The sequence below is a fragment of the Chelmon rostratus genome, chromosome 14 (assembly GCF_017976325.1).
Source record: "Chelmon rostratus isolate fCheRos1 chromosome 14, fCheRos1.pri, whole genome shotgun sequence".
NCBI lineage: Eukaryota > Metazoa > Chordata > Actinopteri > Chaetodontiformes > Chaetodontidae > Chelmon > Chelmon rostratus.
In genome coordinates this window covers 2,458,690-2,480,264 of record NC_055671.1, presented here as the reverse complement: position 1 = coordinate 2,480,264, position 21,575 = coordinate 2,458,690, and positions in this window count along the sequence as shown.

The following is a 21,575-nucleotide window of genomic DNA, read 5'->3' as shown; positions in this document are numbered from 1 at the left end:
GTATAGGTGAATCTAGCTTTATTGTCTTCTTCTGTTCCTCTTAGCAGGTAGCGGTTAGCACGTAACATTAGCTAAATGGTAGCATCGGAACTGTATTGTCTTCTTTTGTTCTTCTTAGCGGTTAACATTAGCATTAGCAATAGTTAAATGGTAGCATCGGTACTGGCCAATACCTGGAGCAGTAGGATGTGTGAGGATGGCCTGAGAGCTCCATTAACACCTGACACTTCAGAAACCCTTTACTTCAATGGAAGACATGATCTTGACAGTTCATATGAGAGTTAAGGCTTTGATGCATTGTGCATTATATCCTCAATCTACAGTATAATTTCTTTTCATTGACAATGAATAAAGTGCTTTTTTTATTTAGTAATAATGGTCCTATGGTAGTTAGTACCTTACTTGGATTGTCAAGGAAAGTTGACCACCAGAGGATGTTATTTGTTTGGACACATCTTCAGTTGTATACTGTGTAATTGTGTAGGACATTCCCCTTCTCCAGTTTTCTTTCCACAGGTCCCTTTAGTCCTTCTAGAAGCTGGACAAAGTCGGCATCTGTTGTCTCCCACTAGTTTTTCTCCCAAGATTAACTGCTCTCGAGATTCCTTTTTGCTGCTCATAGTGTTCAGCAGATCTTTGCTTGGGTTTGGTGTGCTGATACCCCGTGGACTGCGTGGATATCCTGTCACTGGGCTTCATTTGACTGATTTGGCCTGCCTTTTAAAGAGAACTGATCAATGCAGTGTCCCTCGCCAAGCTGAGCAATGAGTTAACACCTGCAAGAACAAGGACTCCGCCTACAATGACATGCTGTGAAATGGGTGGTGTAGCTGTCACTTCATGACTTGTGCCTTGGAGCGTCCCGTTTGACAACGTCAGTTAGACTATATGTGAAGATGTCCTAACATACAGCCAGGACACTGACAATCCGCATCATGAGAACTGATTTACTTTTCAACAGACACGCTGTAACAGCAGTGACTAAACCTTAACTGAGCAAAGTGCTCATTAAACATAGTTTTGTTTCTGTAAAAAGTTGTGGGATGAATGGTGCATCTAAATTGCATTTTTACATGAGGAATTTAAGTCTGTCCCCTCTGAATGGAACAATCTTGATAAAACTGCCACTGCAGTGATTGTGGCTTTACAATCATATTGCTAAGAAAAATAAAATGGTAATTCAGTCCACTTAGTTTAAATGATGGATTGTCTCTGTCTCTGTTTCCCTGCTGTCTTACAGACAGAAATACGTTCTCACAGGTCAATTCAAAGATGAATTTAGCGTTTTTATTTTATGAGCATCGATGGCAACAAAAACAGTCTGCTGCTGTGCTTTATTCCCCTCTGTTTTACTTTAAAACACTGCAGTTGTCCACTATTTACACATAAATAATGAGTAACAAAGCCATTTAAATGTCCGTAATTATAATTGCATGATTTAACTAGCAAAAGTAGTTAATCACATTTGAAGTTACCAATAAAATGAGTGGAATTACAGTAATGTGTTACTTTGTACGACCTTACTCCCAACACTGGTCATGAAATTACTTTTTATTCATATATTGTCAGAATTCAGCAAAGACTGGAATTGAAAAATCAGTCAGAATGTCATGAATGCAATGCCATTGCTCTATTTGCTTTTAAGGTCAATTTTGAGACTGGGGCATTTGATCCGCAGGTGTATTCAGCAGAGGATATGAAGTGCAGGGTGCTTGCAGAGGTGTCCAACATTTTTTCTTGCTTTTTAGGCTTTCATTTGCTTTTTCAGACGTTCACTACTTGGTTTAATAACACGAAATATCTGACAGAACAGGAGCTCAGGAATCAGTAAGTCCAGGGACGGTCAGTGACTCAATTACTGCAGCAAACGCCTGCAGACAGCTGGATTAATAAGTCTATCCAGTCTTGTTTTTGTCAGCTTTTGAAGCGAAGCAACGTCAAGCAGAACAACCCACAACTGATCAAATGAGCCCGGCTAATGAACATTTTCACTGCTGGAAGAAGTGAAGAAAAAGGAAAACTATGAAAAGTCCTGAAATTAAGCCTTTGAAGACTCCGAGTCACACAGACACTGCACTCATTTTGCTCTTAGGCTTGCTATCTTTGCTTTGTGTAATATTGTAAATTAAGACAAATACGACACGATAATGAGCAAACAGGCTGGTTTTCATTACTGAGATAACGACGGGCTGCGGACGGCAGCGCCTCCACAAGAAGCCGCTGCTAACAGCGTCAAGCTAGATGCATACAACCAGGTCAGGACAGGAAGTACGTGCATTTATTTCTTCAAAATAAAAGTGCCGCAGCTGCTGCTGATTACAGGAGTGATTGAAGGCATTAAGTATCCTTGTCTTGAAAGCACAAACAAATCGGAAGTGCTCGTTTCCATTGCCGCTAACTTGCCGCCAACATCGCTGCCAATAACCTCACAGTTGAAGGAGGGACTTTGTTGAGCGCTGCGTTGGTGGATACTGTAGGCAACAGTCAGAGAGGAGGACCAGGGACTTGAAGAAAAGCACTTTTCGGAATTTCAGAGAATCACAGGCTATTTTCCCCAGACGACATCACACAGCAGACAAACAACAGATCGATAAACATGAAGAATCCTGTGTTCTGGGCTATGCTGGTCGGGATGACCATCCTGCTGATGGAGCAAGGTAAGTGATGGATTTTGTCATGCTTGGGGCACTAGTTATCGCCGTCTCCGGCTCGCTTTGGACGGGACTGTCCGTCTCTGCAGCAGTTGCGTTGTGCACGTCGCGGACGGTCGTTTGACATCGGGATGCCTGTCAACTAAACCGCAGATTAAATTAAGCGATTAGTGAAGTGCAGCTGAGCTGTCGCGGTGCCAGTGGCTTGATTCTGTCGTTAAGTGGTTGCTTCGGATGTATTTTTGCATCAGTTATATTAGGCTGCCGCCTTTTCTCTGAAAGTTTAATCCCTTGAGGGTAATTGGCAGCAGCAGTGCTGCTTTGGTTGTCCACTTTGCAAATGTAAAAAAAATAAAGTGACACATGCAGTCCATCACGCCGGCTCTGTCCAGCCTTCAGTCTCGCAGATCTTTATTTTCATGCACCTGCAAATCAAACCGAGCAGCTGTCCTTTTTGCGCTTGTTGCTCCTTCTGCCCGCGGATCATCTTAAAGCACGCTAAATCTCGCGGACGGGAGGTCTTGCCGCAAAGTTGATTAAGTATTAGTTCTTAATCCACAGTGACTGCGTGGTCAGGTCATCCAAGTTAAGCCCAGTATTCTCCTGGCAGGCAAGAGGTCTTTGCAGTTGGAGGGGAGAGCAGTGGAGCAGCTCAGTCTTCTGACCTTGTTTACACCTGACATTAAAAATTCAATCCAGGAACCAGATTGTGGTTTATAATCAACCTATTATGTATTTGCCTTTATTTTTCTGCAAGCTCCAGCACCGCTCTACAATAAGAGAGGAACTCAATGAAAGATTAATGCTGTTAAATGCTCCTTGTCCTTTGATAACGACCCTTCTAGTCAGAAGTGAATGGTTAAATAGATTAATAGGTAAGAAGTGGATGAATCAATGAATGTAGGAAGGATGGAAAGGATTTTTTTTCTCATCAGCTCTCCACACCTAACTGTTTGATTTGGCCAGCAGCGCATTTGATCTTTACAGATGTGTCTTCTGCTGCACAAAATGCTGCCTCCCAGAAGAAAAAGTCCTGCCTGGTATGTGAAAAGTCAAAGTCCTGCACAGAAAAATTGAGCCGCTAAAGATTAATGCACAAAGATCTGAAATAAAGATGCATTTTTGAAAAAACGAATGTCAAAAATACAGATAAGGTCACAGGTTTACCTCCTTGATAATGATAATTGTTGTCTAGTTCAAGTATACTGACTTCAGAATTGGACCAGTGTAAACAAATTTAAGGTAACTGTTGTTATCCCCCTTGTCAAATACCATCTTCAGCTGCACTGAATGAAAGTTACACTAAATACCATCAGCTCCACTGCTAAAGTGAAACTCTGATTTCATGTGGCACACAGTTTTAGCATCTAAAGCTCTGAAAAAAACTGTGACACAGACTCTGCTCTTTTCAGCCTAATTATGTATTTGAGATATGTCAGTGGTAAGAAAAAGATGGAATTAATCAAGTGACTCACTCTGTGTGGTTTAGTAGACCAGAGAGAGCTTATTTTAACCCCCACTTGATGAAATTCTGCACATACTGTCACTGTTAATACCATGTATCATTACTTATGTTGCAAAGTAGTGTAGTCATTATATTGCAGGCAGGAAATGGTGTCAAGTGAAAGAAAACCTCTGTGTGCCTGACAACATTTTGAAAAATACACAAATTATCACTGGAACAGGCAGCCAGGGAGATAGTGTTTTGTTTTGTGCCACACTGCTGCGCTATTAAAAAAGCCTGCTTTTAATACACCTGGAAAAATTGTCCCTTTCCCACCATTTCAAGGCCAATCCATTCTCCAGACAGCACCAACTGAAGTCATTTGCATATCAGCAGATCTCTTGCAGGATCAGAGATGTGTTAGATTAGATTAGATGAAATTTAAATGGTCTCCATAGGGAAATTGGGTCATAGCAGAAACAGAATAGGGCACAGATAAGGACGAATAGACAGATGAGATAACAAATAAACAAAGCAGAGGAACATATGGAGGATAATAAATGAATAAAAGAGGCATATTTACAGGTGAGCAGAGGCATGCAGGGTACAGTATGAGCACGTCACAATACATGGCTACATTTCTTATTTTAGATAACATTTCATCAAATCACAGTCCTTTTAAATCTCTCATTAAGCTCAATACGGTGTAGTTTTTAATGTTTACAAGTGCAGGTTACTTAACTTGTAAATAAGAAAATCTCAAACAGTCACATCAGATGTGTAATCACCTTTTGTTGTCTGAGAAGGCAGATACATTCCAGTTTTTAATGGTGACCGGTCCAGATGACTCATCCAGGCTTCTTTTGCAAACAAACAGTCTTTGGCCAAGTACAGACACCAGCGTGCAGAGAGTCATTAACCAGACAACAGCTGAAAGTGAAAGTTTGGCCTTTAGGCATGTTACTTATGGAATCAACATTAATTGACTGTCGGAATCGTTGGTCAGCAGTGGTTAAAAATGCAAAGCTTGCTAATGTTACTGTGCGTTTTCAACATTTCTCTTTGCCAATAAAAGAGGAGAGAAGAAAGAAAAGGTTTGTAAAGAGATTCTTTGGCGCTGGAGCTCAGGGTCCAGATCATTTAACATTTGCAGACCAAAATGGAACCAGCTGTCTGAACCGAACCCGAGTCGTGTGAAAATGGTGATGTTTCCTATACTGTAAGTAATGGTTAGTATGACTTCTTTTACTCAGTTTAACCCTGTTGTATCACTATGGGAAAAGCTGCCACGTATGCTGTCGTTGTTTTAACATGCAGGTCTGTAGGTCTATTTTTAAAATAGAAAGAAGCTGTCACAGTAGCTGCTCTCATGGTCTGATCTGATTATGATCACACATCGAAGCAGCTTGTGCACATTGCTACTGCTAATTAGAAAAGAATATTTTGGCTCGGATACAGATGTGTAGAAGATTTGCAGAGGAGCCTGCTGGTCAGAACTGTTGGGGTGGGGTGGATGTAGAGAGCAGGGTGGAGGAAAACAATCCGGAGCGATTGATAGAGACAGCAAGAGGCACCTAGGCTGAAGTGCTCCACTGGTCGGCCGGCTGAGCTTGCAGCCGCTGTGGCAGGAAGCACTGTACATCTGGATGGCGGTCGACATGAATAAGTGCTTGAAGCGTTTCTTGGTGCACCTCGAGGGGATGAGCCGCAGGCTAAAATTGCTGTGGGGCTGTGTCAGCTCACTGGAGAGAGGGTGGGAGGCTTTGTCCAAAATGAAGATCAGTTCAGTTCCTGTTGGTGTATTTTGCAGCATGCTTTTTTTCTCTTTCTTTTTTTTTATGTAGCAATAATTTCCAGGACTCAGTTGACATTGTGCAAGGTACATGATAGTGTCATGCAGTCTTTTGGCTTTCTCATGTGCGATGGCAAAATGTGCGTGAATATGTCAAGGTCAACTTGAGTCCCCCTCACTGAAGGCAGTCTTTCATTATTTTCTACCATCTAATAAGCTTGGCACAGACGGTTGTATACATTCACCATGGCAGAACCGATTCACACTTGACATCAGAGTCACATATGGAACAAAAAGCAATAGTAAGAAGTGTTCTGGAAATCAGTTGTGTTGTGTTTCCTGTAAAGTGAGGCAGCTCAAACAAAGAGGACCTCCTGCTTTTCTACAGCTGGTTGGAGCGTTTCTGTCACTGGATTGAATATGCAAGTAGTTTGCAGAATGTTTCCTGAATCCAGGAAGGATCTGAACCCCAACAGTTGATCATCTTCCACGAGAACCAAAAGAACAGACTCAAACATGTGAAGGGTAGGTGGGAAACAATCAAACGCTGACATCAGTGGGTGTTTTTCAGCAACAAGGAAAAGAAGTTGCAAAAAAAAAAAAAAAAAAGCAAGCAAACAAAAACAACACCAAAACACCCCCAACATCAAACTGTCCCAAAAAGAAGCAGCAAATTTTCTTCTCCGAACAAAGAAGAGAGCAGCATTTCTTCTGGAAGTATTAATCCAGCTTAAGATAAACAGTGGTAATGAGGCAGCCCCATTGTCTGAGCGGGCTGCCTCCCTCCCTCTGTCTCTGTATGTGGCTGGGAGAAGACAGTGCTGGCTGTGTTGCCAGGATGCAGCACAAACTCTTGTGTTTTTTGTTTTTTTTTTTGGCCAAGACCCTCGCAGGCTTGTGTATTGTGCCCTTGTCCTTCCTCCATCGGCCTGTGTCAGCCAAAGACGAGAATTATAGCCGGTTAGAACGAAATTTGGAGCAACAGCTGTTATTGGATGACCAACGAAGGGAGGAGAGGGCTGACGGTATGGGAGCCACGGTGTACTGTTGTATGCACCCTTTTGTTAAAGACATTGAGATCATTGTTGATGGATAGAGTTCTCTTCTTATCGCAGGGCAACAGCTACTCAGCAGGGATCCCAAAGCAAAAGAGCCAGAGCTGTTGCTGCAAAAAAAATGTCTTTGTCCATCTCCCGGTGCACAGCTCGCATAAAGCCTGAGAGCAGAGTATACAGGCAGACCAGACAGATGGCCGACAATGGCAGGTAGATATCGCCACCTGTGTACAGTGGCGTGATATCAAAATGTGATAAATGAATGACATGGAAATTTGCTGTGAGACGCTATTAAAGCCAGGTGGCTTCTCTGCTGAGAGTCCAGCCTAAGACGCTGCAACATTAAGATGCTTTGATGTGCGTATTTTAGCATGAAGCACTGGAATGAAGCTTTCTGCTGCACGTTCCATGATAGCGATGCACTCTACTGTGCACTACAAAGACTGGCATGAGCTGCTACACACAGCTGTGAACCTCAGTATGTATAGCCTGGGGTGTGTGTCTTCTTCCACAAACCAGAACAAATGCGTAATTCCTTCACATTAATTTAATTGCAAAGCAGGTGGCTTATAACTGGAAACTGCCCTGTAGAAAATACATTCTGTCATTCAAAGGGCCTCTTTTGCTTTTGCTGGTTATTTGTATCTATAGTGATTGATGAAGGATCCCAGTTTCACTTTTTACTTTCCAGCTTCACATTGACGTACCAAAGCTTTGATGGGTGGAATCAATGAATACAAACACCCATTTTCTTCTCGTACACCTGCTTGAAAGCTATTCTGCTCAGTGAACACATCAGTCGCTTTCATGGTATTTCTTACATTAGTCTGCCTGGTGAAGAAACTATGGTCGACGATGACAGCATCCCTTTTAGCACTGCGCATGGTGGTCGGTTTAAACTGCTATGGGGCCACGGTGCAAAAATGTGTTCTACAGCCCCGCACTTTGCACTGTAGATGGCGGATTGATTACTTCGCACAGTAGTCTAGTGCTGAAACGATTAATGGCTTAGTTAGAAAGAAAATTAATCAAGACAGATTAGCATTAACAAAGAAATGAAAGAAAATAGGAAGGAAGTGGTATGGGAGGGGCTCAAATGGGTAAAGAGAGTGGTATCTGCTGATAAATGATAAAAAATGAATTAACAGAGAGTGAGGACTTCCCTTCTTGTAGACCTTCCTCTGGAGGTCCCGATGCTGCTTGGGGCCTGGACTGGGAACCCTGTTCCCCACCTCATACCACTGCTGATGGGTATTATCAGTGTTATCATCATTGAAAGGTAAAATTAGAGATGGTACTGACAGTGATCAGTGTATCAGTGTATTTCCCCTTCCTCCAACTCACCTCTGCATGTGGATCAACATGCTTTACACAACATTCCTTCATGCATGAAGACATATGAAGACACTTACTTTACCCCTATTTTTTATATCAGTTACTATCACAAGCACTGTTTTGTCTTAATATCTTTTTTCTAGATTTCTTTTTCCTTCTGTCTTTCAAGCCTTTTATTCTCCCTTTCATCTCTCCTCCTTTCTCATGTTTTTTTCTTCTCATATTCTTTGATGTCTTACTGTTTATGTCACACTTTTATCAAACATGAAACAAAAAGAAAATTAGCTGTTAAAGTTGAATAAAACAGAATTTTATTTATCCAATCACAACTTAAAATTGATTACAAAACGAAACAAATAGATGATGTAAGTTTGCATAATTATGATCTTAAAACAAAAAAAGAAATGAATAAGAACTAGATTTTTGACACAGGGCCACTGTACAACACCAGAAACACACAATTCGGTTTTATTACTGTTGCAAATTCCTCTTCAAATCTGCAGCAAATCAAATTACAATAAGTGAAACCAACTGATAAGAAGTGAACGTGGTCTGTCTTGTTGTCGGCCTGATGTTCCAGCCCTGACCCCAGCCGAACTGTCCTGAGGACAGTGACAGCTGAATTCAGGGCCAGCCTGCATGAACTGATGGATGCTTCAGTAACACTGCTGATGGTTGTTTCTGATGGGAATGACCAAACAAGGCAGCTGCATTTAACAAAGTAGAAATAGACTGTTACAGGACGAGCAATAGGCTACAATACAGTGCATTTTACAAGCGCCAACCACTACAGGAGAAGGTGCAGCCTATTGCTATTATACTAAATGAATTTACTATGATATTATTCTAAGTGAATTTTAAATTCAGACAGATGATACAGACCCAGTCATTTATGTTTTTCCACCTACAGATGGTCTGCTTTTGAATACAAAGTGAGAGCCCTGGTATGCACGTAGGTAAACAGATTAGTTGAAATAGTGATGGGAATGAGAAAAAGAGGGTTTCTTTTCCACCTTTCTTGTATCCGAAATACAACCTGTCTCATGGCTGCATTGCATTCTGGTCTATTGAGTCTGCCTTTACAGGAAAAATTGGTATTTCTGCTTCTTCGATATGAGCTGAAAATATCTCGACGTGACATCCATGAAATAAGAAAAATATAGAACCAAGCAACATTATGGACTCAGAAATGAAAGATTGATCACCAGAAGCTTTTTTTTTTAATATTTCTGAGGTGGTTTCTTCCTGTTCTTCAGCTTAAATCAGGAGAGTGCCCTGGATATGAAACTTTTTCCATTAAACGTGTAATGAACTATTAAGGAATTAGACACATTATGGGATGATGAGTGTCTGTAACTGAGAATTGCCACTTTTCCTGTTTCATGGTAACAACAAGAGGCCCTGTTTGTTTTCTGAAATGGCAAATTGCAAATTGGAGGTAATTGTTATCCAGTTGTCTTTTTCGTTCCTGTGGTGGGAAGCAATTTTCGTGTTGCATTCTGCTTCTGCATTCAGTAATGGTTTTTTGTTTGTGTGTGTTCGGTATTTTCACAGGTTCATGTCACAAATGAATCATTTCTGGGTTGTAGAAAGTTTGTTGTAAGCATTTAATGGAAGCCTGATTGATTTACTCACATTTTGTTTGGGTCAACAATCAATTTGCAGTACTGGTAATTCACTGACGGCTTTCAGTGGGGAGGCTGCCTTGTGCATGGCATTGACAATTCAGCAGACAAGGAAGGAAAACAACCAATCTCAAGAGATGCTGAGAAAAACATATTTCTTGAATATAATTAGATAATTACTGTGTACTCTTCCTTTCATTCCTAACATGCTGTATAACATGCAAAAAGCCCATGGGTCGCAGGAAACAGACAAACCTTCAGACATGTTGATATTTGAAATGTAGATAAAAAATGGCTGGTAAATCCATTGTGGGCAGAAAATGCAATCTGAATGTTTTTATTTTTTTATTTTTCACGCTGTAACAGACAGAAATGTGCTGAATAAAGTCTGTAGTTTGCACATGGCTTCACTTCCTCTTCCTGGATATTGGATCATGCACGCAGGAGCGAGACCTCCACTGTCTGTCTTAAAAGTAAAGGCTAAGCTGTTTGAGAAGCTTCTCCTTCCCCATGTCGTTTGCCAAGTCCCAGTGAAGTGGTCATGTGACTCGGTGACCACAAGGGACTTGACAGGGAGGGCTAATTAATAAGCAGCAGGGATAGTGACTTCAGACTGTGCCCATTCACCAGGTTGGTGCGTTTGAGGAACGCTGCCTACTTGAGAAACTCACTGCTTGCACTCTGCACTGTTTGTTTCTATGTAAGCACAGTTATAGAAATGCTGCTGGATAAATATGTGTATATATATATCACATATACAATATGTGTCCTTTGACGTGAGGGAATGCCAAAGGCTGTAGGCTGAGGAGTTACGAGAAGCACTGAGAGTTTTAAACTCTTCCAATGTTTTTTTTTTTTTTTTTTTTTTTTAACTTTTGACACAAAGAAAACTTTTCTGAAGAGTTTAGAGGAGCTAAAGTGAAGAGGAAATTGCTTCCAAGTTGCCAGGCATTTCACAAGTTATTCTTGTTAGGAGTATTATTTATGAAGCAGTTACACTCTGCGCAGCCACAAGCTATGGATTTTATTGCCACTTTGTGCATCTTATTTACATAATCTAACATCTGTTATTTTAAATTATTTATTTATTTTTGGTAAAGCTCAAAACAGGAACCGTAATCAGAATGATAATTCCTTTATCCTGCCTGAGAGACAGCATGCTTGTGCTGTGACCTCTACAAGGAATCAAATAACAAAATTGAGTTATTATCCACTTTCGCAGTAGGACTCTACCATTTGTAGCATTTTGTCCTAAATTGTGGTACATGTGAAACATTTATAGAACCAAAGCTACATCTCATTTATACAAGTACAACATTAGAAGTTTTTCCTAACATATTCTGGACATGGATTCCTGCGATTTGTATTTTTCAAGAGGTTTTTTGTGTCTGTTAATGAGTGAACGGTGAATTGATGTTACAGTGTGTTACAGTATGTCTCATGAGGTATTTAGCTCATGTTTGACTAAGATGTGACACATCTCTAAAAACGCATTAGTTTATTTTTTGTGTGCTTTTGTGACCTGCCAAATCAAAGTGTGCCTTTATCTCACTTCAGTTCTGGAATAGCTCTCTGTGAGCAAAAAAGGCAAAGAGGCTAACAGGTGAGCTGCTGTAAAAAGCTGTAAAGACACATGCATGGGAGAGTAGAGGATGCAGCGGAGGCATGACAAGGAGTCACACAGGCATCAAGAGAATGACAGTGTTTGTCTTCCATTTGGCTGACAATACAAACACAACAAGGTTCCCAGTTCTCTGCAATGCATGTCACAGGGGGCCTTTTTTTCAACTTTACTCTGTATGTTGTCATTGAGGCCTGAGCACTAACTATTGCTGCCTGTTTCAGCAGTTCACTCATGACAGCACACGCATGTTAGGGGAGTCGGGAGAAGCCCAGAAGATCAGGCCACAGGGTGGAAGTGGTGGCCACTGAGAACTGGAGCCACTGCAGTCATGTTTTTAATTGAAGCCATAGCTGATGCTTGCACTGTGGGAGTCAGAGAGTTGTTGGAGTGTCGGAGCTGCACATGAAAACTTGGGTTCTCATGTGGAAAATGGTATTTTAGAGGCCTACTTTAATCCAGGACCCCTCAAATCAAGAGAGGAGGAAGAAGCATCTAAGCCAGCCAGAGTGGCCAGAGGATAACACAACTGAAACAATGGTTTATCAAGAAAACAGGGTCCACTGGAAATAATAATAGCAACACAAGCCCAGTGATGACCACAAGTAGCTTTCTGTCTTGCTGTCTGACTCTGGATTTCCATTGTCTGTATTATAATCATCTTACCTGCAGTTCTTGTATCTTGAGTGGAAAATAGCCTCCTCTTATTGTGTACCCAGTATCCTCTCCTGCTTGCACTACTGATACAATCAACCTGTTTCTGCTACTATTCTTTACCCACTTGATTGTGGAGACTTCCCAGCCTCGCAGGAGCAAACTAAATCTTCCATGTGTTCGTTTTATCTGATTTGAAATCTCAAAGGAGGGATACAGATATATAATTTAGGTGGGCAGGCAGTAGATACTCACATCAGTCTTCCACCATCACCTGCCCATATCCTTGACATCAACACTGATAAGATGGCCACTCGAGACTCGGCCCGTCCTCATTTACTAATAGCAGGAAGGTGTCTCACAGCGGGGGGGTTGCTGTGCACAGGGGGTGCTTAGCTCATGCAGTGGTGTGGTTGTAATTTTGGAGCAGATGGAGTAGAGTTAGTGGTTAGAAAGCACATGGTCTGTGGAATAATCTGTGTGCAATAATTGGGGGCTTGCCTGGGCATTTGTGTGAAGCATTAGAGATAATATTTCAATTAGTGCTATCATTGATTGTGCTGGAAGCCCCTTGGCAAAGGCCTTTGTGGTTGAATCTGAGAGGGTGTTAATAGGAACAGTTGGGCCTACTAAGAGAAGGACTCGTCAGTAGAGATAAAGTTGTCCCTTTTTTTTTCCTCTTTGAAAAACTCATAGTTGAGCTGCAAAGTTGTTCAACCAACTCCAAAACGGTAAGAAGCTCATCATTCCTTTATCTCACTTTGTTCTGTGTCTGCTGAGATGATATGTAACCACCTGCAAACAAAGGTGACACAGTCTTCCAGGCAGAGGGAGAAGGCATCAGGACATAGAGGTATTAATTCTGAATTTCCCACTGGGCGAGGACAGAGCTCGCCGATGTTATCTGAATCATTCCCCTAACCTTGTGATTGATGAATGCAAAGTTAACAGATCAATACAGCTGTTAAGGCACCCCTGAAAGGACCGACGGGCTCTCAGTGTCACAAAGAGCTGATAAGAAAGACAGCAGAGCAGAGTTATGAGCCGTAAGAAGCTTTGTGTTTCTGTTTGTTCACCAGGGCATGAATGTGCAGGTCCACGTTCAGGAGATGTGAACTCATGAAAATTTAACCAGGATTCTATAGAAGCATTTTCAATATTATGGACGTTATGACAGTTTTACTCTCGAGTGATTCAGCTGAAGAAACAAAACACATGGTATCCACAGACGCAGCTTGCGTTCATAAATATTTCTGAAATGTTGGTTAGCCAAGGATTCTTACTGTATTTTACTGTAAACAGTGCCTAGACAAGCTTACATCCCTGACTCGTGTCTCAGAAATGTTGCTTCTTGACATCTGGGCTGGTGTGTGGTGGTTCAAGTCTGCAGTGAAGAAGCTTTTTAATTGCAATAACATCAGCAGCTGTCTAGTATGAACTCATTTCACAGGTTGATTACAGAGAGCGCTTGGATCAGTGAATGTGCCGCTTTCAGTGTGTTTGGGCGTCCTGGTGGTAAAGCATCGCTGATGACCAACTGCAGCTGCAACTGCTCTAATTCAAATCGCAGTTTTACAAAAACTGTTAGGAGACAATTTTACATTTTTACATCAGCCTGCGGTTAGAAAGTTTTCTAGTTTTGAAAAACATGAACTGCTTTCTGCAATCTTGTCTTAGAGAAGGTGTAAAGGTTAAAAAGTATGTGTTATAATGACCAGTTATACACAAGGAAAATTACTAGTTGACATTTAAATATCCTCCATCCCAAAACAAGTGCAATATCTTTATCATGTCCAGGGTTTTCCCAGGAGTCTTCTACAGTGGGAACATTGGTTGTAAATACCAAGCATGTTTTCTCAGAAAAAAAATAAAAGAAGATATCATTAGTGTGTGAACTGCAAAGAAACTTGGCAAGAAAGTTTAATATGACTGTTGTTTCAGGACTTCATTTACAGCCTAATTCTCTACAAAGCTCCTTGCATTACTTCAGACTTTACAATGCTCATTAAATTTCATGGAAGCTTATGTAGGCCTGCCTTATAATTAATGCTTAACGCTTGAGTGGCAATCTTAATAGTCTTTTAAATGGTCAATACAAAAATGAATGTTTCTCATTAATCAAAATCCCGTTGCTGTGATTTCTGCTAAGCCATTTCCACAGTGTTGCTATAACACACATTTACTGTAGGCCAAAAAGCCATTGTCCCAAATTGAAAAATAACTTTGTTTTTCCTTTCTCGTTTGGGGGTTAGGAACTACACTATTGTTGTCCTGAAAACCCAACGCACGCGTTTAGTGAAAATAAGCTTTAATGATCAAGTCCTGCTGTAAAAAGGCTCGCTGGACACTTTCCAAATCTGCAGGAATCCAACAATTCCAAATGGGAGTGCAATTAAAACAGACATAAAATCAGTGACTAGTTTGTGATTCTGCCCTGAACCAAGGCCAACACACTCAGTGGTCCTGTATGTGCAGACTACTCATTATTCCACCTGGTATGAGAAAACAACGACCCAACCTGTAAAGAAGAGCAACTGAAAGCTTTTGTCCACATGACATCGCCCCCAAGAACTGGCAAAGATATGCAGCCGGTCAACCCGTTTATTATACTGCACTGGTTTTGAACTGGAGCGACCCACACAGACAGAGCTGTGATTTCGGTGGCTGTTGGGAGAAAACAAAAACAAACCAAAGCAACCCTGTAGGAATAGTTAATGCAGCGCCCTTGCAAACTCACCCTGCTTGTAGCAGCAATGCATTAGCAGCGATTAGCCTAAAACATAAGCGAGGCATTCTTTATATGATCCAGTTATTATTTTCTTCTATTGTAAATCTCTGAACCACTGGAGCAAAGTTACCGCAGGTCACTTGAACCTCATGTCAAGAAAACAAAACAAAAAAAAAAAAGATGCAGTTTTCTGAAATTTGATGTATATATTCAAAGACTTGGGGGGATTATTTTAAAACGTCGCTAAATCAGTTTTTGTCGCTCAGTTATCTGCCACCAACAATGCCCACTATGCAAATTACATAGATAATAAAGCCGCAGCTGAAGGGAACCTGCCAGCATGGTAATAACTGTATCTTCAAACACAATGCATAGGAAGCAGCGTGAGTCCAGATGAGACTGTGCTGACAGCACGTAGCAGTGTGTGCTGCATAGCCAGTAAAAGCTCAGACTGAGCAGTACTAATCTATTTTCCAAACTCTCAGCCTCCTTGAAAAAGCCATCATCATCACTAGCCTAAATTCATGTAACCGGTAACACAAACACACACTGATATGACTACAGAGAGCCACAGAGAGAGGGCTGAAGCAATGGCCAAGTGTGGGATTTTCATGCCAACCTCAACGGCTGTCTGCAAGATTATAAAAGTTAACTTCCTTCTCAGCCTCGACTGCAATGACCACGTATTGCAAGTCATGACTAGCTAGCCAGTCAGAAGCCAAACAGCTGGACTGAAGGACGGTGACTGACTTAAGCTGATACTAGCCTACTTTATAAGTAACTATGCAAATATTTCTCTACACATTTGAAAAAGGGATTAACGCTCCGCTAACCACTTCATCAACACAGCGTTAAGCTGTAGCCTACATCTCCTCCGGCAGTGATGCACAGCAGAGTGCTGCGTCTGCATACCTGCTGGTTTGTTTCATCCTGCAACTTCTGGGAGAAACCAGGGCCTTAGGGAAAGGGGGTGTGTGACTTTTTAAGGCGTGATCTATGACATAATTAGAAAAACATCTTTGAATAAGAATATAAAATGATCATAATTACATATTCAAGTAGAAACATATAAAATGAAAATGAAAATAATCCAGATATAAAAACTCTGGTGCTGATCCCAGCTTGAATGGGCATGACTGTCATTGAAAATACTCACCTGTTAATTAAATAAAGATATATACTAAAATCTTATGCAAACTGCTGACTCTCCTTGTATAAAACCAGACCATGACCTCTCCCTCACCTTAATCAAGTGCTGCCAGTGCCGAAACACAACAATAAAGTAGATGAATAATGCTGGAGCCGCTATGAGTGGATCATTTATTGAAAGATTTTGGTGGAAAAGAAATGAAATTTGTTGTCAGTGAACATTTTACTGATCCAGGTCCAATTCTAACAGTTTTGCGACATGCCAGGTATCTTAATTAACAATATTTCCTTATTATGTTAATAGAAACATAATTCAGTTGGCATTATGTTTTTCTCAAAACATATTTTCTGTTTGAAATGAGTTGTCTGCAAATGTGATGTCTAGCAGACAGGGCTTGCATTTAAAAACAAACAAACAATTAAATTACAGAGTTAAAAAATGCACTTATGCCTCCTCCCTAATTTAAATCCAGAAATATGAATATGCAAATATTTGAATAAGATGTTTCCTCCTTTAGTCCATTCTCAGTGCATGTGGACTGGAGACTTGTCACACTTGTCTAAGTCACAGCCCTGATTCCAATGAAGTTGAGACACTTTGAATGAATCAGTAACAGGTGATAGTATCACGATTATGAAAGGAGCATCCTGGAAAGACTCAGTCGCTCACAAGCAAGGATGAAGCGAGGTTCACCACTTTGTGAACATGTGATTGTAGAAAGGATGTCTGTCCGAAGATTTGATATTCCACATGAAGTTTGTAAAATGACCTACATGTTGTCTGTCCTGTAAAGTAACTCGCAGTTTCTCCTCTCCTCTCTTTGTATCGTATGGTATCTTGGACTTGTAATAGCGTTTTAAGAATGAGTCACTGTACAGTGACGACAGTTGCGATCACACAGCCATGGAATCTGAAAAATCCATTTTAATCTCACATCTGCAATGTGTCAGTGTGATGAAGTAAAATGAGTCTTGATTTTCCTGCAGGGGGGTGGGTTATAGCACAGACTAAAGCACCTGCTAGGGAGCTTTTGTTAGCATGAGTTCAGATGAATTCTGGTCATTAAAGACTGAAGGCCACTGCATGAAATTCTATCAGGATGCAATAAAGAGCTATATACAACAGAACAGAAATTCAGAGTGAATCATGACAAATTACAACCAGTTATAAAAATTAAGTTACTACACTAGTAGCTGTTTTACTAAATTTTGCAACACACGTGATCAAATCATCTGAAAAATAGCTTTTGCAGTGTATTCTTGTCTGCCACTGCGTCATGAAAAAATAAATCTTGGGATGTCAAAACTTTCAGGTAGGAGCTTGACCTGCACTGCTCTGCTACAGGTTGGCAATAGCTGTTCACTCAGTATTTCATTTGTCGACATGGCGTACTGAGAGAACGGCTATACACACCAGCCTGAAGGTGACATGCAGAGACATACATGTTCACCTCCGCTGACTAAAACACGCAAACGGGGGCTTTTGTGCTCTCTGCAGTTTTCACTGTGGACCAGTCTCTGCATTAAAACATTGTGACAGTTTGTCTCGGTGTGTTGTAGTACAGACATGTAGGCATTGACGGGATCAGATATGCCTTGATAGCTGCAGTTCAGTAATTGTTAACCAACAGATCAACAAACAGTTATTTCCTCCTGTATGTCATTAATTTCCCACCTTTGTTGCCCTCATTTGTCACACAGTTCTGTTGAATAGAGCATCGCTTGCTCTTTTATGGCACAGAACAGACGTATCGTAATCAGTAATTACTGCAGAGGTGTCTTCAGCCTTCTCCATTGTTCGCCCAAACGGAATAATCTTTGTTTTATGTTCGCTAAAAACAAACATCTGTGTCAATATTAGATGAAAAGTTTCAGAACATGACCTTGAAAAAACAGGGCTCCACCTCGGGGGTAGATAAAGCATTGCTACTGGTTTCCACACATGGTGCTTAGGGGAGTTGCGAGTATTGGCTGCCTTCACTGTGTCATTGAGGGGGGCCCAGTGGGGGTCCTGTCATGGACCAGCCAGCCATTCTAGGTGGCTGCATCTGTAGCTTGTGTTCCTCAGTGGTGAATTTGAGACACTTTGTTAGAAGATTCAGCTCCATGTTTGCTTTCATTTACAAATTTACAAAATTTACAACCACATACTTGTATATATTTGCTTTCATTCGTGACAAAGCGTAATTATTATCTCCCTGTTTGTCATCTTATGAGTGGTTTTATTATTTTCGTCATCATACTGAATGGACAGGACTGTCTCCGTTTCAGAAGAAAACTGTCACATATATGTGTGTTCAATGGAATCAGCCAAGCCAAGTTGTTCAAAAACAAAAACAAAAAAACTTTCTCTCAAAGACACATAAAGGATATGCATCCTCAAGCCACACCCAAGAACTGAGAGCTACTTCGTCTCCTGTATATAGGTAACTTAGATTATTTGGCCACTTAGCAGATGCAATCTAAGATCCAGCCTCAAATATTGGCCTCCAACAGCTCCACCCACTCCTCTGGCTTACCTGAAGCCATCTGTCGAGAGGCAGCAAAAGACCAATAAGAGACTCTTGCTTGCAGCCTGTTTTCTCTTTCATCTCTTTGTTTTGGAGTGTATTAATTGCACACTGCACACTCCCACACTCAGTGTGATCTAGATATTCTCTTTTCCCAAATCTCCAATCTCTTCTCCATTTCTGAACAACTTCATTTTTGCCAGCTAACAATGAGAGCAGGAGAGTTTTGGAACAGACTAATGCTGAGCGAGCTGAGTGCGTATTCTGCTCATGGCATCACGTTTGATGTGGATATGTCTGCAGGTGAAATACTGCCATCAGCAATGACAGGAATAACAGAATCTTCACATCTGACCTTGAGGGGTTTTCTTTCTTTCTTGTCTTTCATTCAACCTTTTCATGGGATGAACCAAAAATCTCTTCTTTTAGCAATGACATGCACAGTGCTCTTTGAGTTTGAAGTGCCTCTAATGGCTGAAAATGATGCTAATTTTAATGATCAAGTAATTGGTTGATTATTTTTGTGATTTATTGTTCAGTCCATGGTGATTTCCACAGAATTGTTGTTTTGTCCAACCAGCTGGCAAACCTGAAAGATATCACTTTACAAAAGAACAAGAAAGCAGCAAAACATGGCAGTTGATAGGCTGGACACAGCAAATGTGGAGCGCTTTTGCATAGTAAATGACTTTGAAAGACTAGTTCAACATATTGGGAACGATGCTTAATTGCTTTTTTGGCAAGCGTTAGATGAGAAGATTGATATCACTCTCATGTCTGCACACTAAACATGGAGCTACAGCCGGTAGGCTATTAGCTTAGCTTAGCATCAAGGCTGGAAACGGGAAGAAACAGTAAGCCTGGCTCTGTCCAAAGGTTAAAAAAGAAAAACCCACCAGCACGTCTAAAGCTCACCAATTAACATGTGTGCTGGACCAGGCACAGTGACTTTCTGGAGTCTTGCTGTGACCTTGAGGTTGCCAGGAAACCAGCAAGGACTCCAGAAAATCACTGGCTCGGTCAAGAAATAGTTCCACCACTTAAATCCCTGTGAAACCACAACGATTTAACAATTTTCCTTTTTGTACGGAATAATCAGATAAGATGTATGATGATGATGTCATTTAGCGAGCTTCAGAGGTGCTGGTAGGTGAATTTATTTACCTTGGGACAGAGCCAGGCCGGCTGTTTCTGCTCTTTAAGCTAAGCTACGATAACCGACTTCTGACTCTTTCTTCACATTAACGTACACAAGTGGTATCATTCTTCTCATCTACCTCTTGGCAAGAAACTGAATAAATTAATTTCCCCAGATATCAAATTAATCCTTAAACAATTACTCTATCATCAGAGTTCTTGTATTTTTTCTGTCAAACAATTGTTTCGCTAATCCTTTCAGCAATTGAATCGATCCTTCTTTTAAATTGAAATTACTATTAGTATTACAATATTTGAAGTTGCCACTGCTTCTGCTCTTTCTGATTGCACCGAGGCCTGTCACGCTCCTGTTTATCCAGTTCCTCCATGATGTGTTCAGTATTGGTATTAATGTCTCTCTGTAGCTGAGTTTAGAAGAAACACTGCATTTTTAGTTTAATTAGTGTTGCATTCATGGCCACACCACTGAAACTGTTTATCACTGATTTTGTTAACGTTACACAATAGAGATCATGCTCGTAGTTGCTAAATGTAAAATAAGCTAATTGTCGACTGTGGTTCGTGAAGGTTAATGTGGCTTTACAAATGAAGCTTCATAGTGCATGCTGCATGTTGTTTACAGTGGCAGCTCCCTGTAAAGAGCAAAGACAAAGCCACAGAGAGAGAGAGAGCAGACGGAGGCAGCTAAAGGAAGTCTCACAGAGCTGGTTTCAAAGAGTGAGCCGGCCAACAACCTGCCAGTGAAATATCTAGCAGACAGTTCTTGCACATATTATCTCCACTGAGTATTTTTGTTTTTTTGTGTAATTGATTAAATCCCTAAAAACTGATATCTGCTAATCCAAACAACACATTCCATGAAAAAATCCCTTTGTGCCTTAAAATGAGTAGGATGTAACTCTGCACTTTTGCCTCCATTTGGTATGCACTGACCCCCTCCTCTTATCTCCACCCACCCCTCTGCTGCTCACCTGCAGCTCGAGCATGCCCGCTCACCAGACATACAAACCTCTGTTTCTTTTCTGATTTGCCAGCTGCTGGAAGCTACGCAGTGGCAAGTGGTAATACAGGAGTGTGTGGCTGGGGTCGCAAAATATCAATATGTATTATGTGTGGCATGTGGAAGTTTTTTCATATTTTATTAATAGTCTTGCCTATTTCCTAAAAAACAGTGTCAGATCTGTTGTATCTACTTTTAGCATTTGTTTTTAGTTGAGGTTTAATGTAAATTGAGGTAGAAGACAGGTAAATCATGACATTTTTAAACCATACATTCACATCTGTAAGTTCAGATCCACATCTGTCTTAACTTTGGCCTCATGTCATCCTCTCTCTATCTCCCATCTTTGCTGCTGCTTACTGAAATGGCTTGGGGGTAGAACTTTTTTTCTTTCTTTTTTCTTTTCCACCAATTTTGTCATTAACCCCAACCCAAGTGCTGCTCAACTCTGGTAGAGTCAGCTTCCTCCAGCATCTATCTGGATTGTTTCAGAAGTGAAGCATCTAAACAGAGTTTTGGGCAAAAAGCACAGTGCAATTTTCAACTTCAGCTGCAAATTACAAACACCAGCGAGTGCAAAACCTGTGAAAAATGCTAGGTTATCAATTTTCAGACCCTAAAATAAAGTTTAATAGAACCATTGTGGGTGTTCATGTATGAGTACTCAGACTCCATATGACTTTTACTGACAGTACAGAAGAATATTGTGGGATTATTTCAGGGATGTGCAATGGAAGAGTTAAGGACTGGTGTGATGGGTACGAGGGACTGAGCACGTACAAAGCAAAAGCTCTCGTCAGTCTCCTCAACACTCTCTTGAGGAATCCCTGGATCTCTTTCTGAAAGTGGAAAA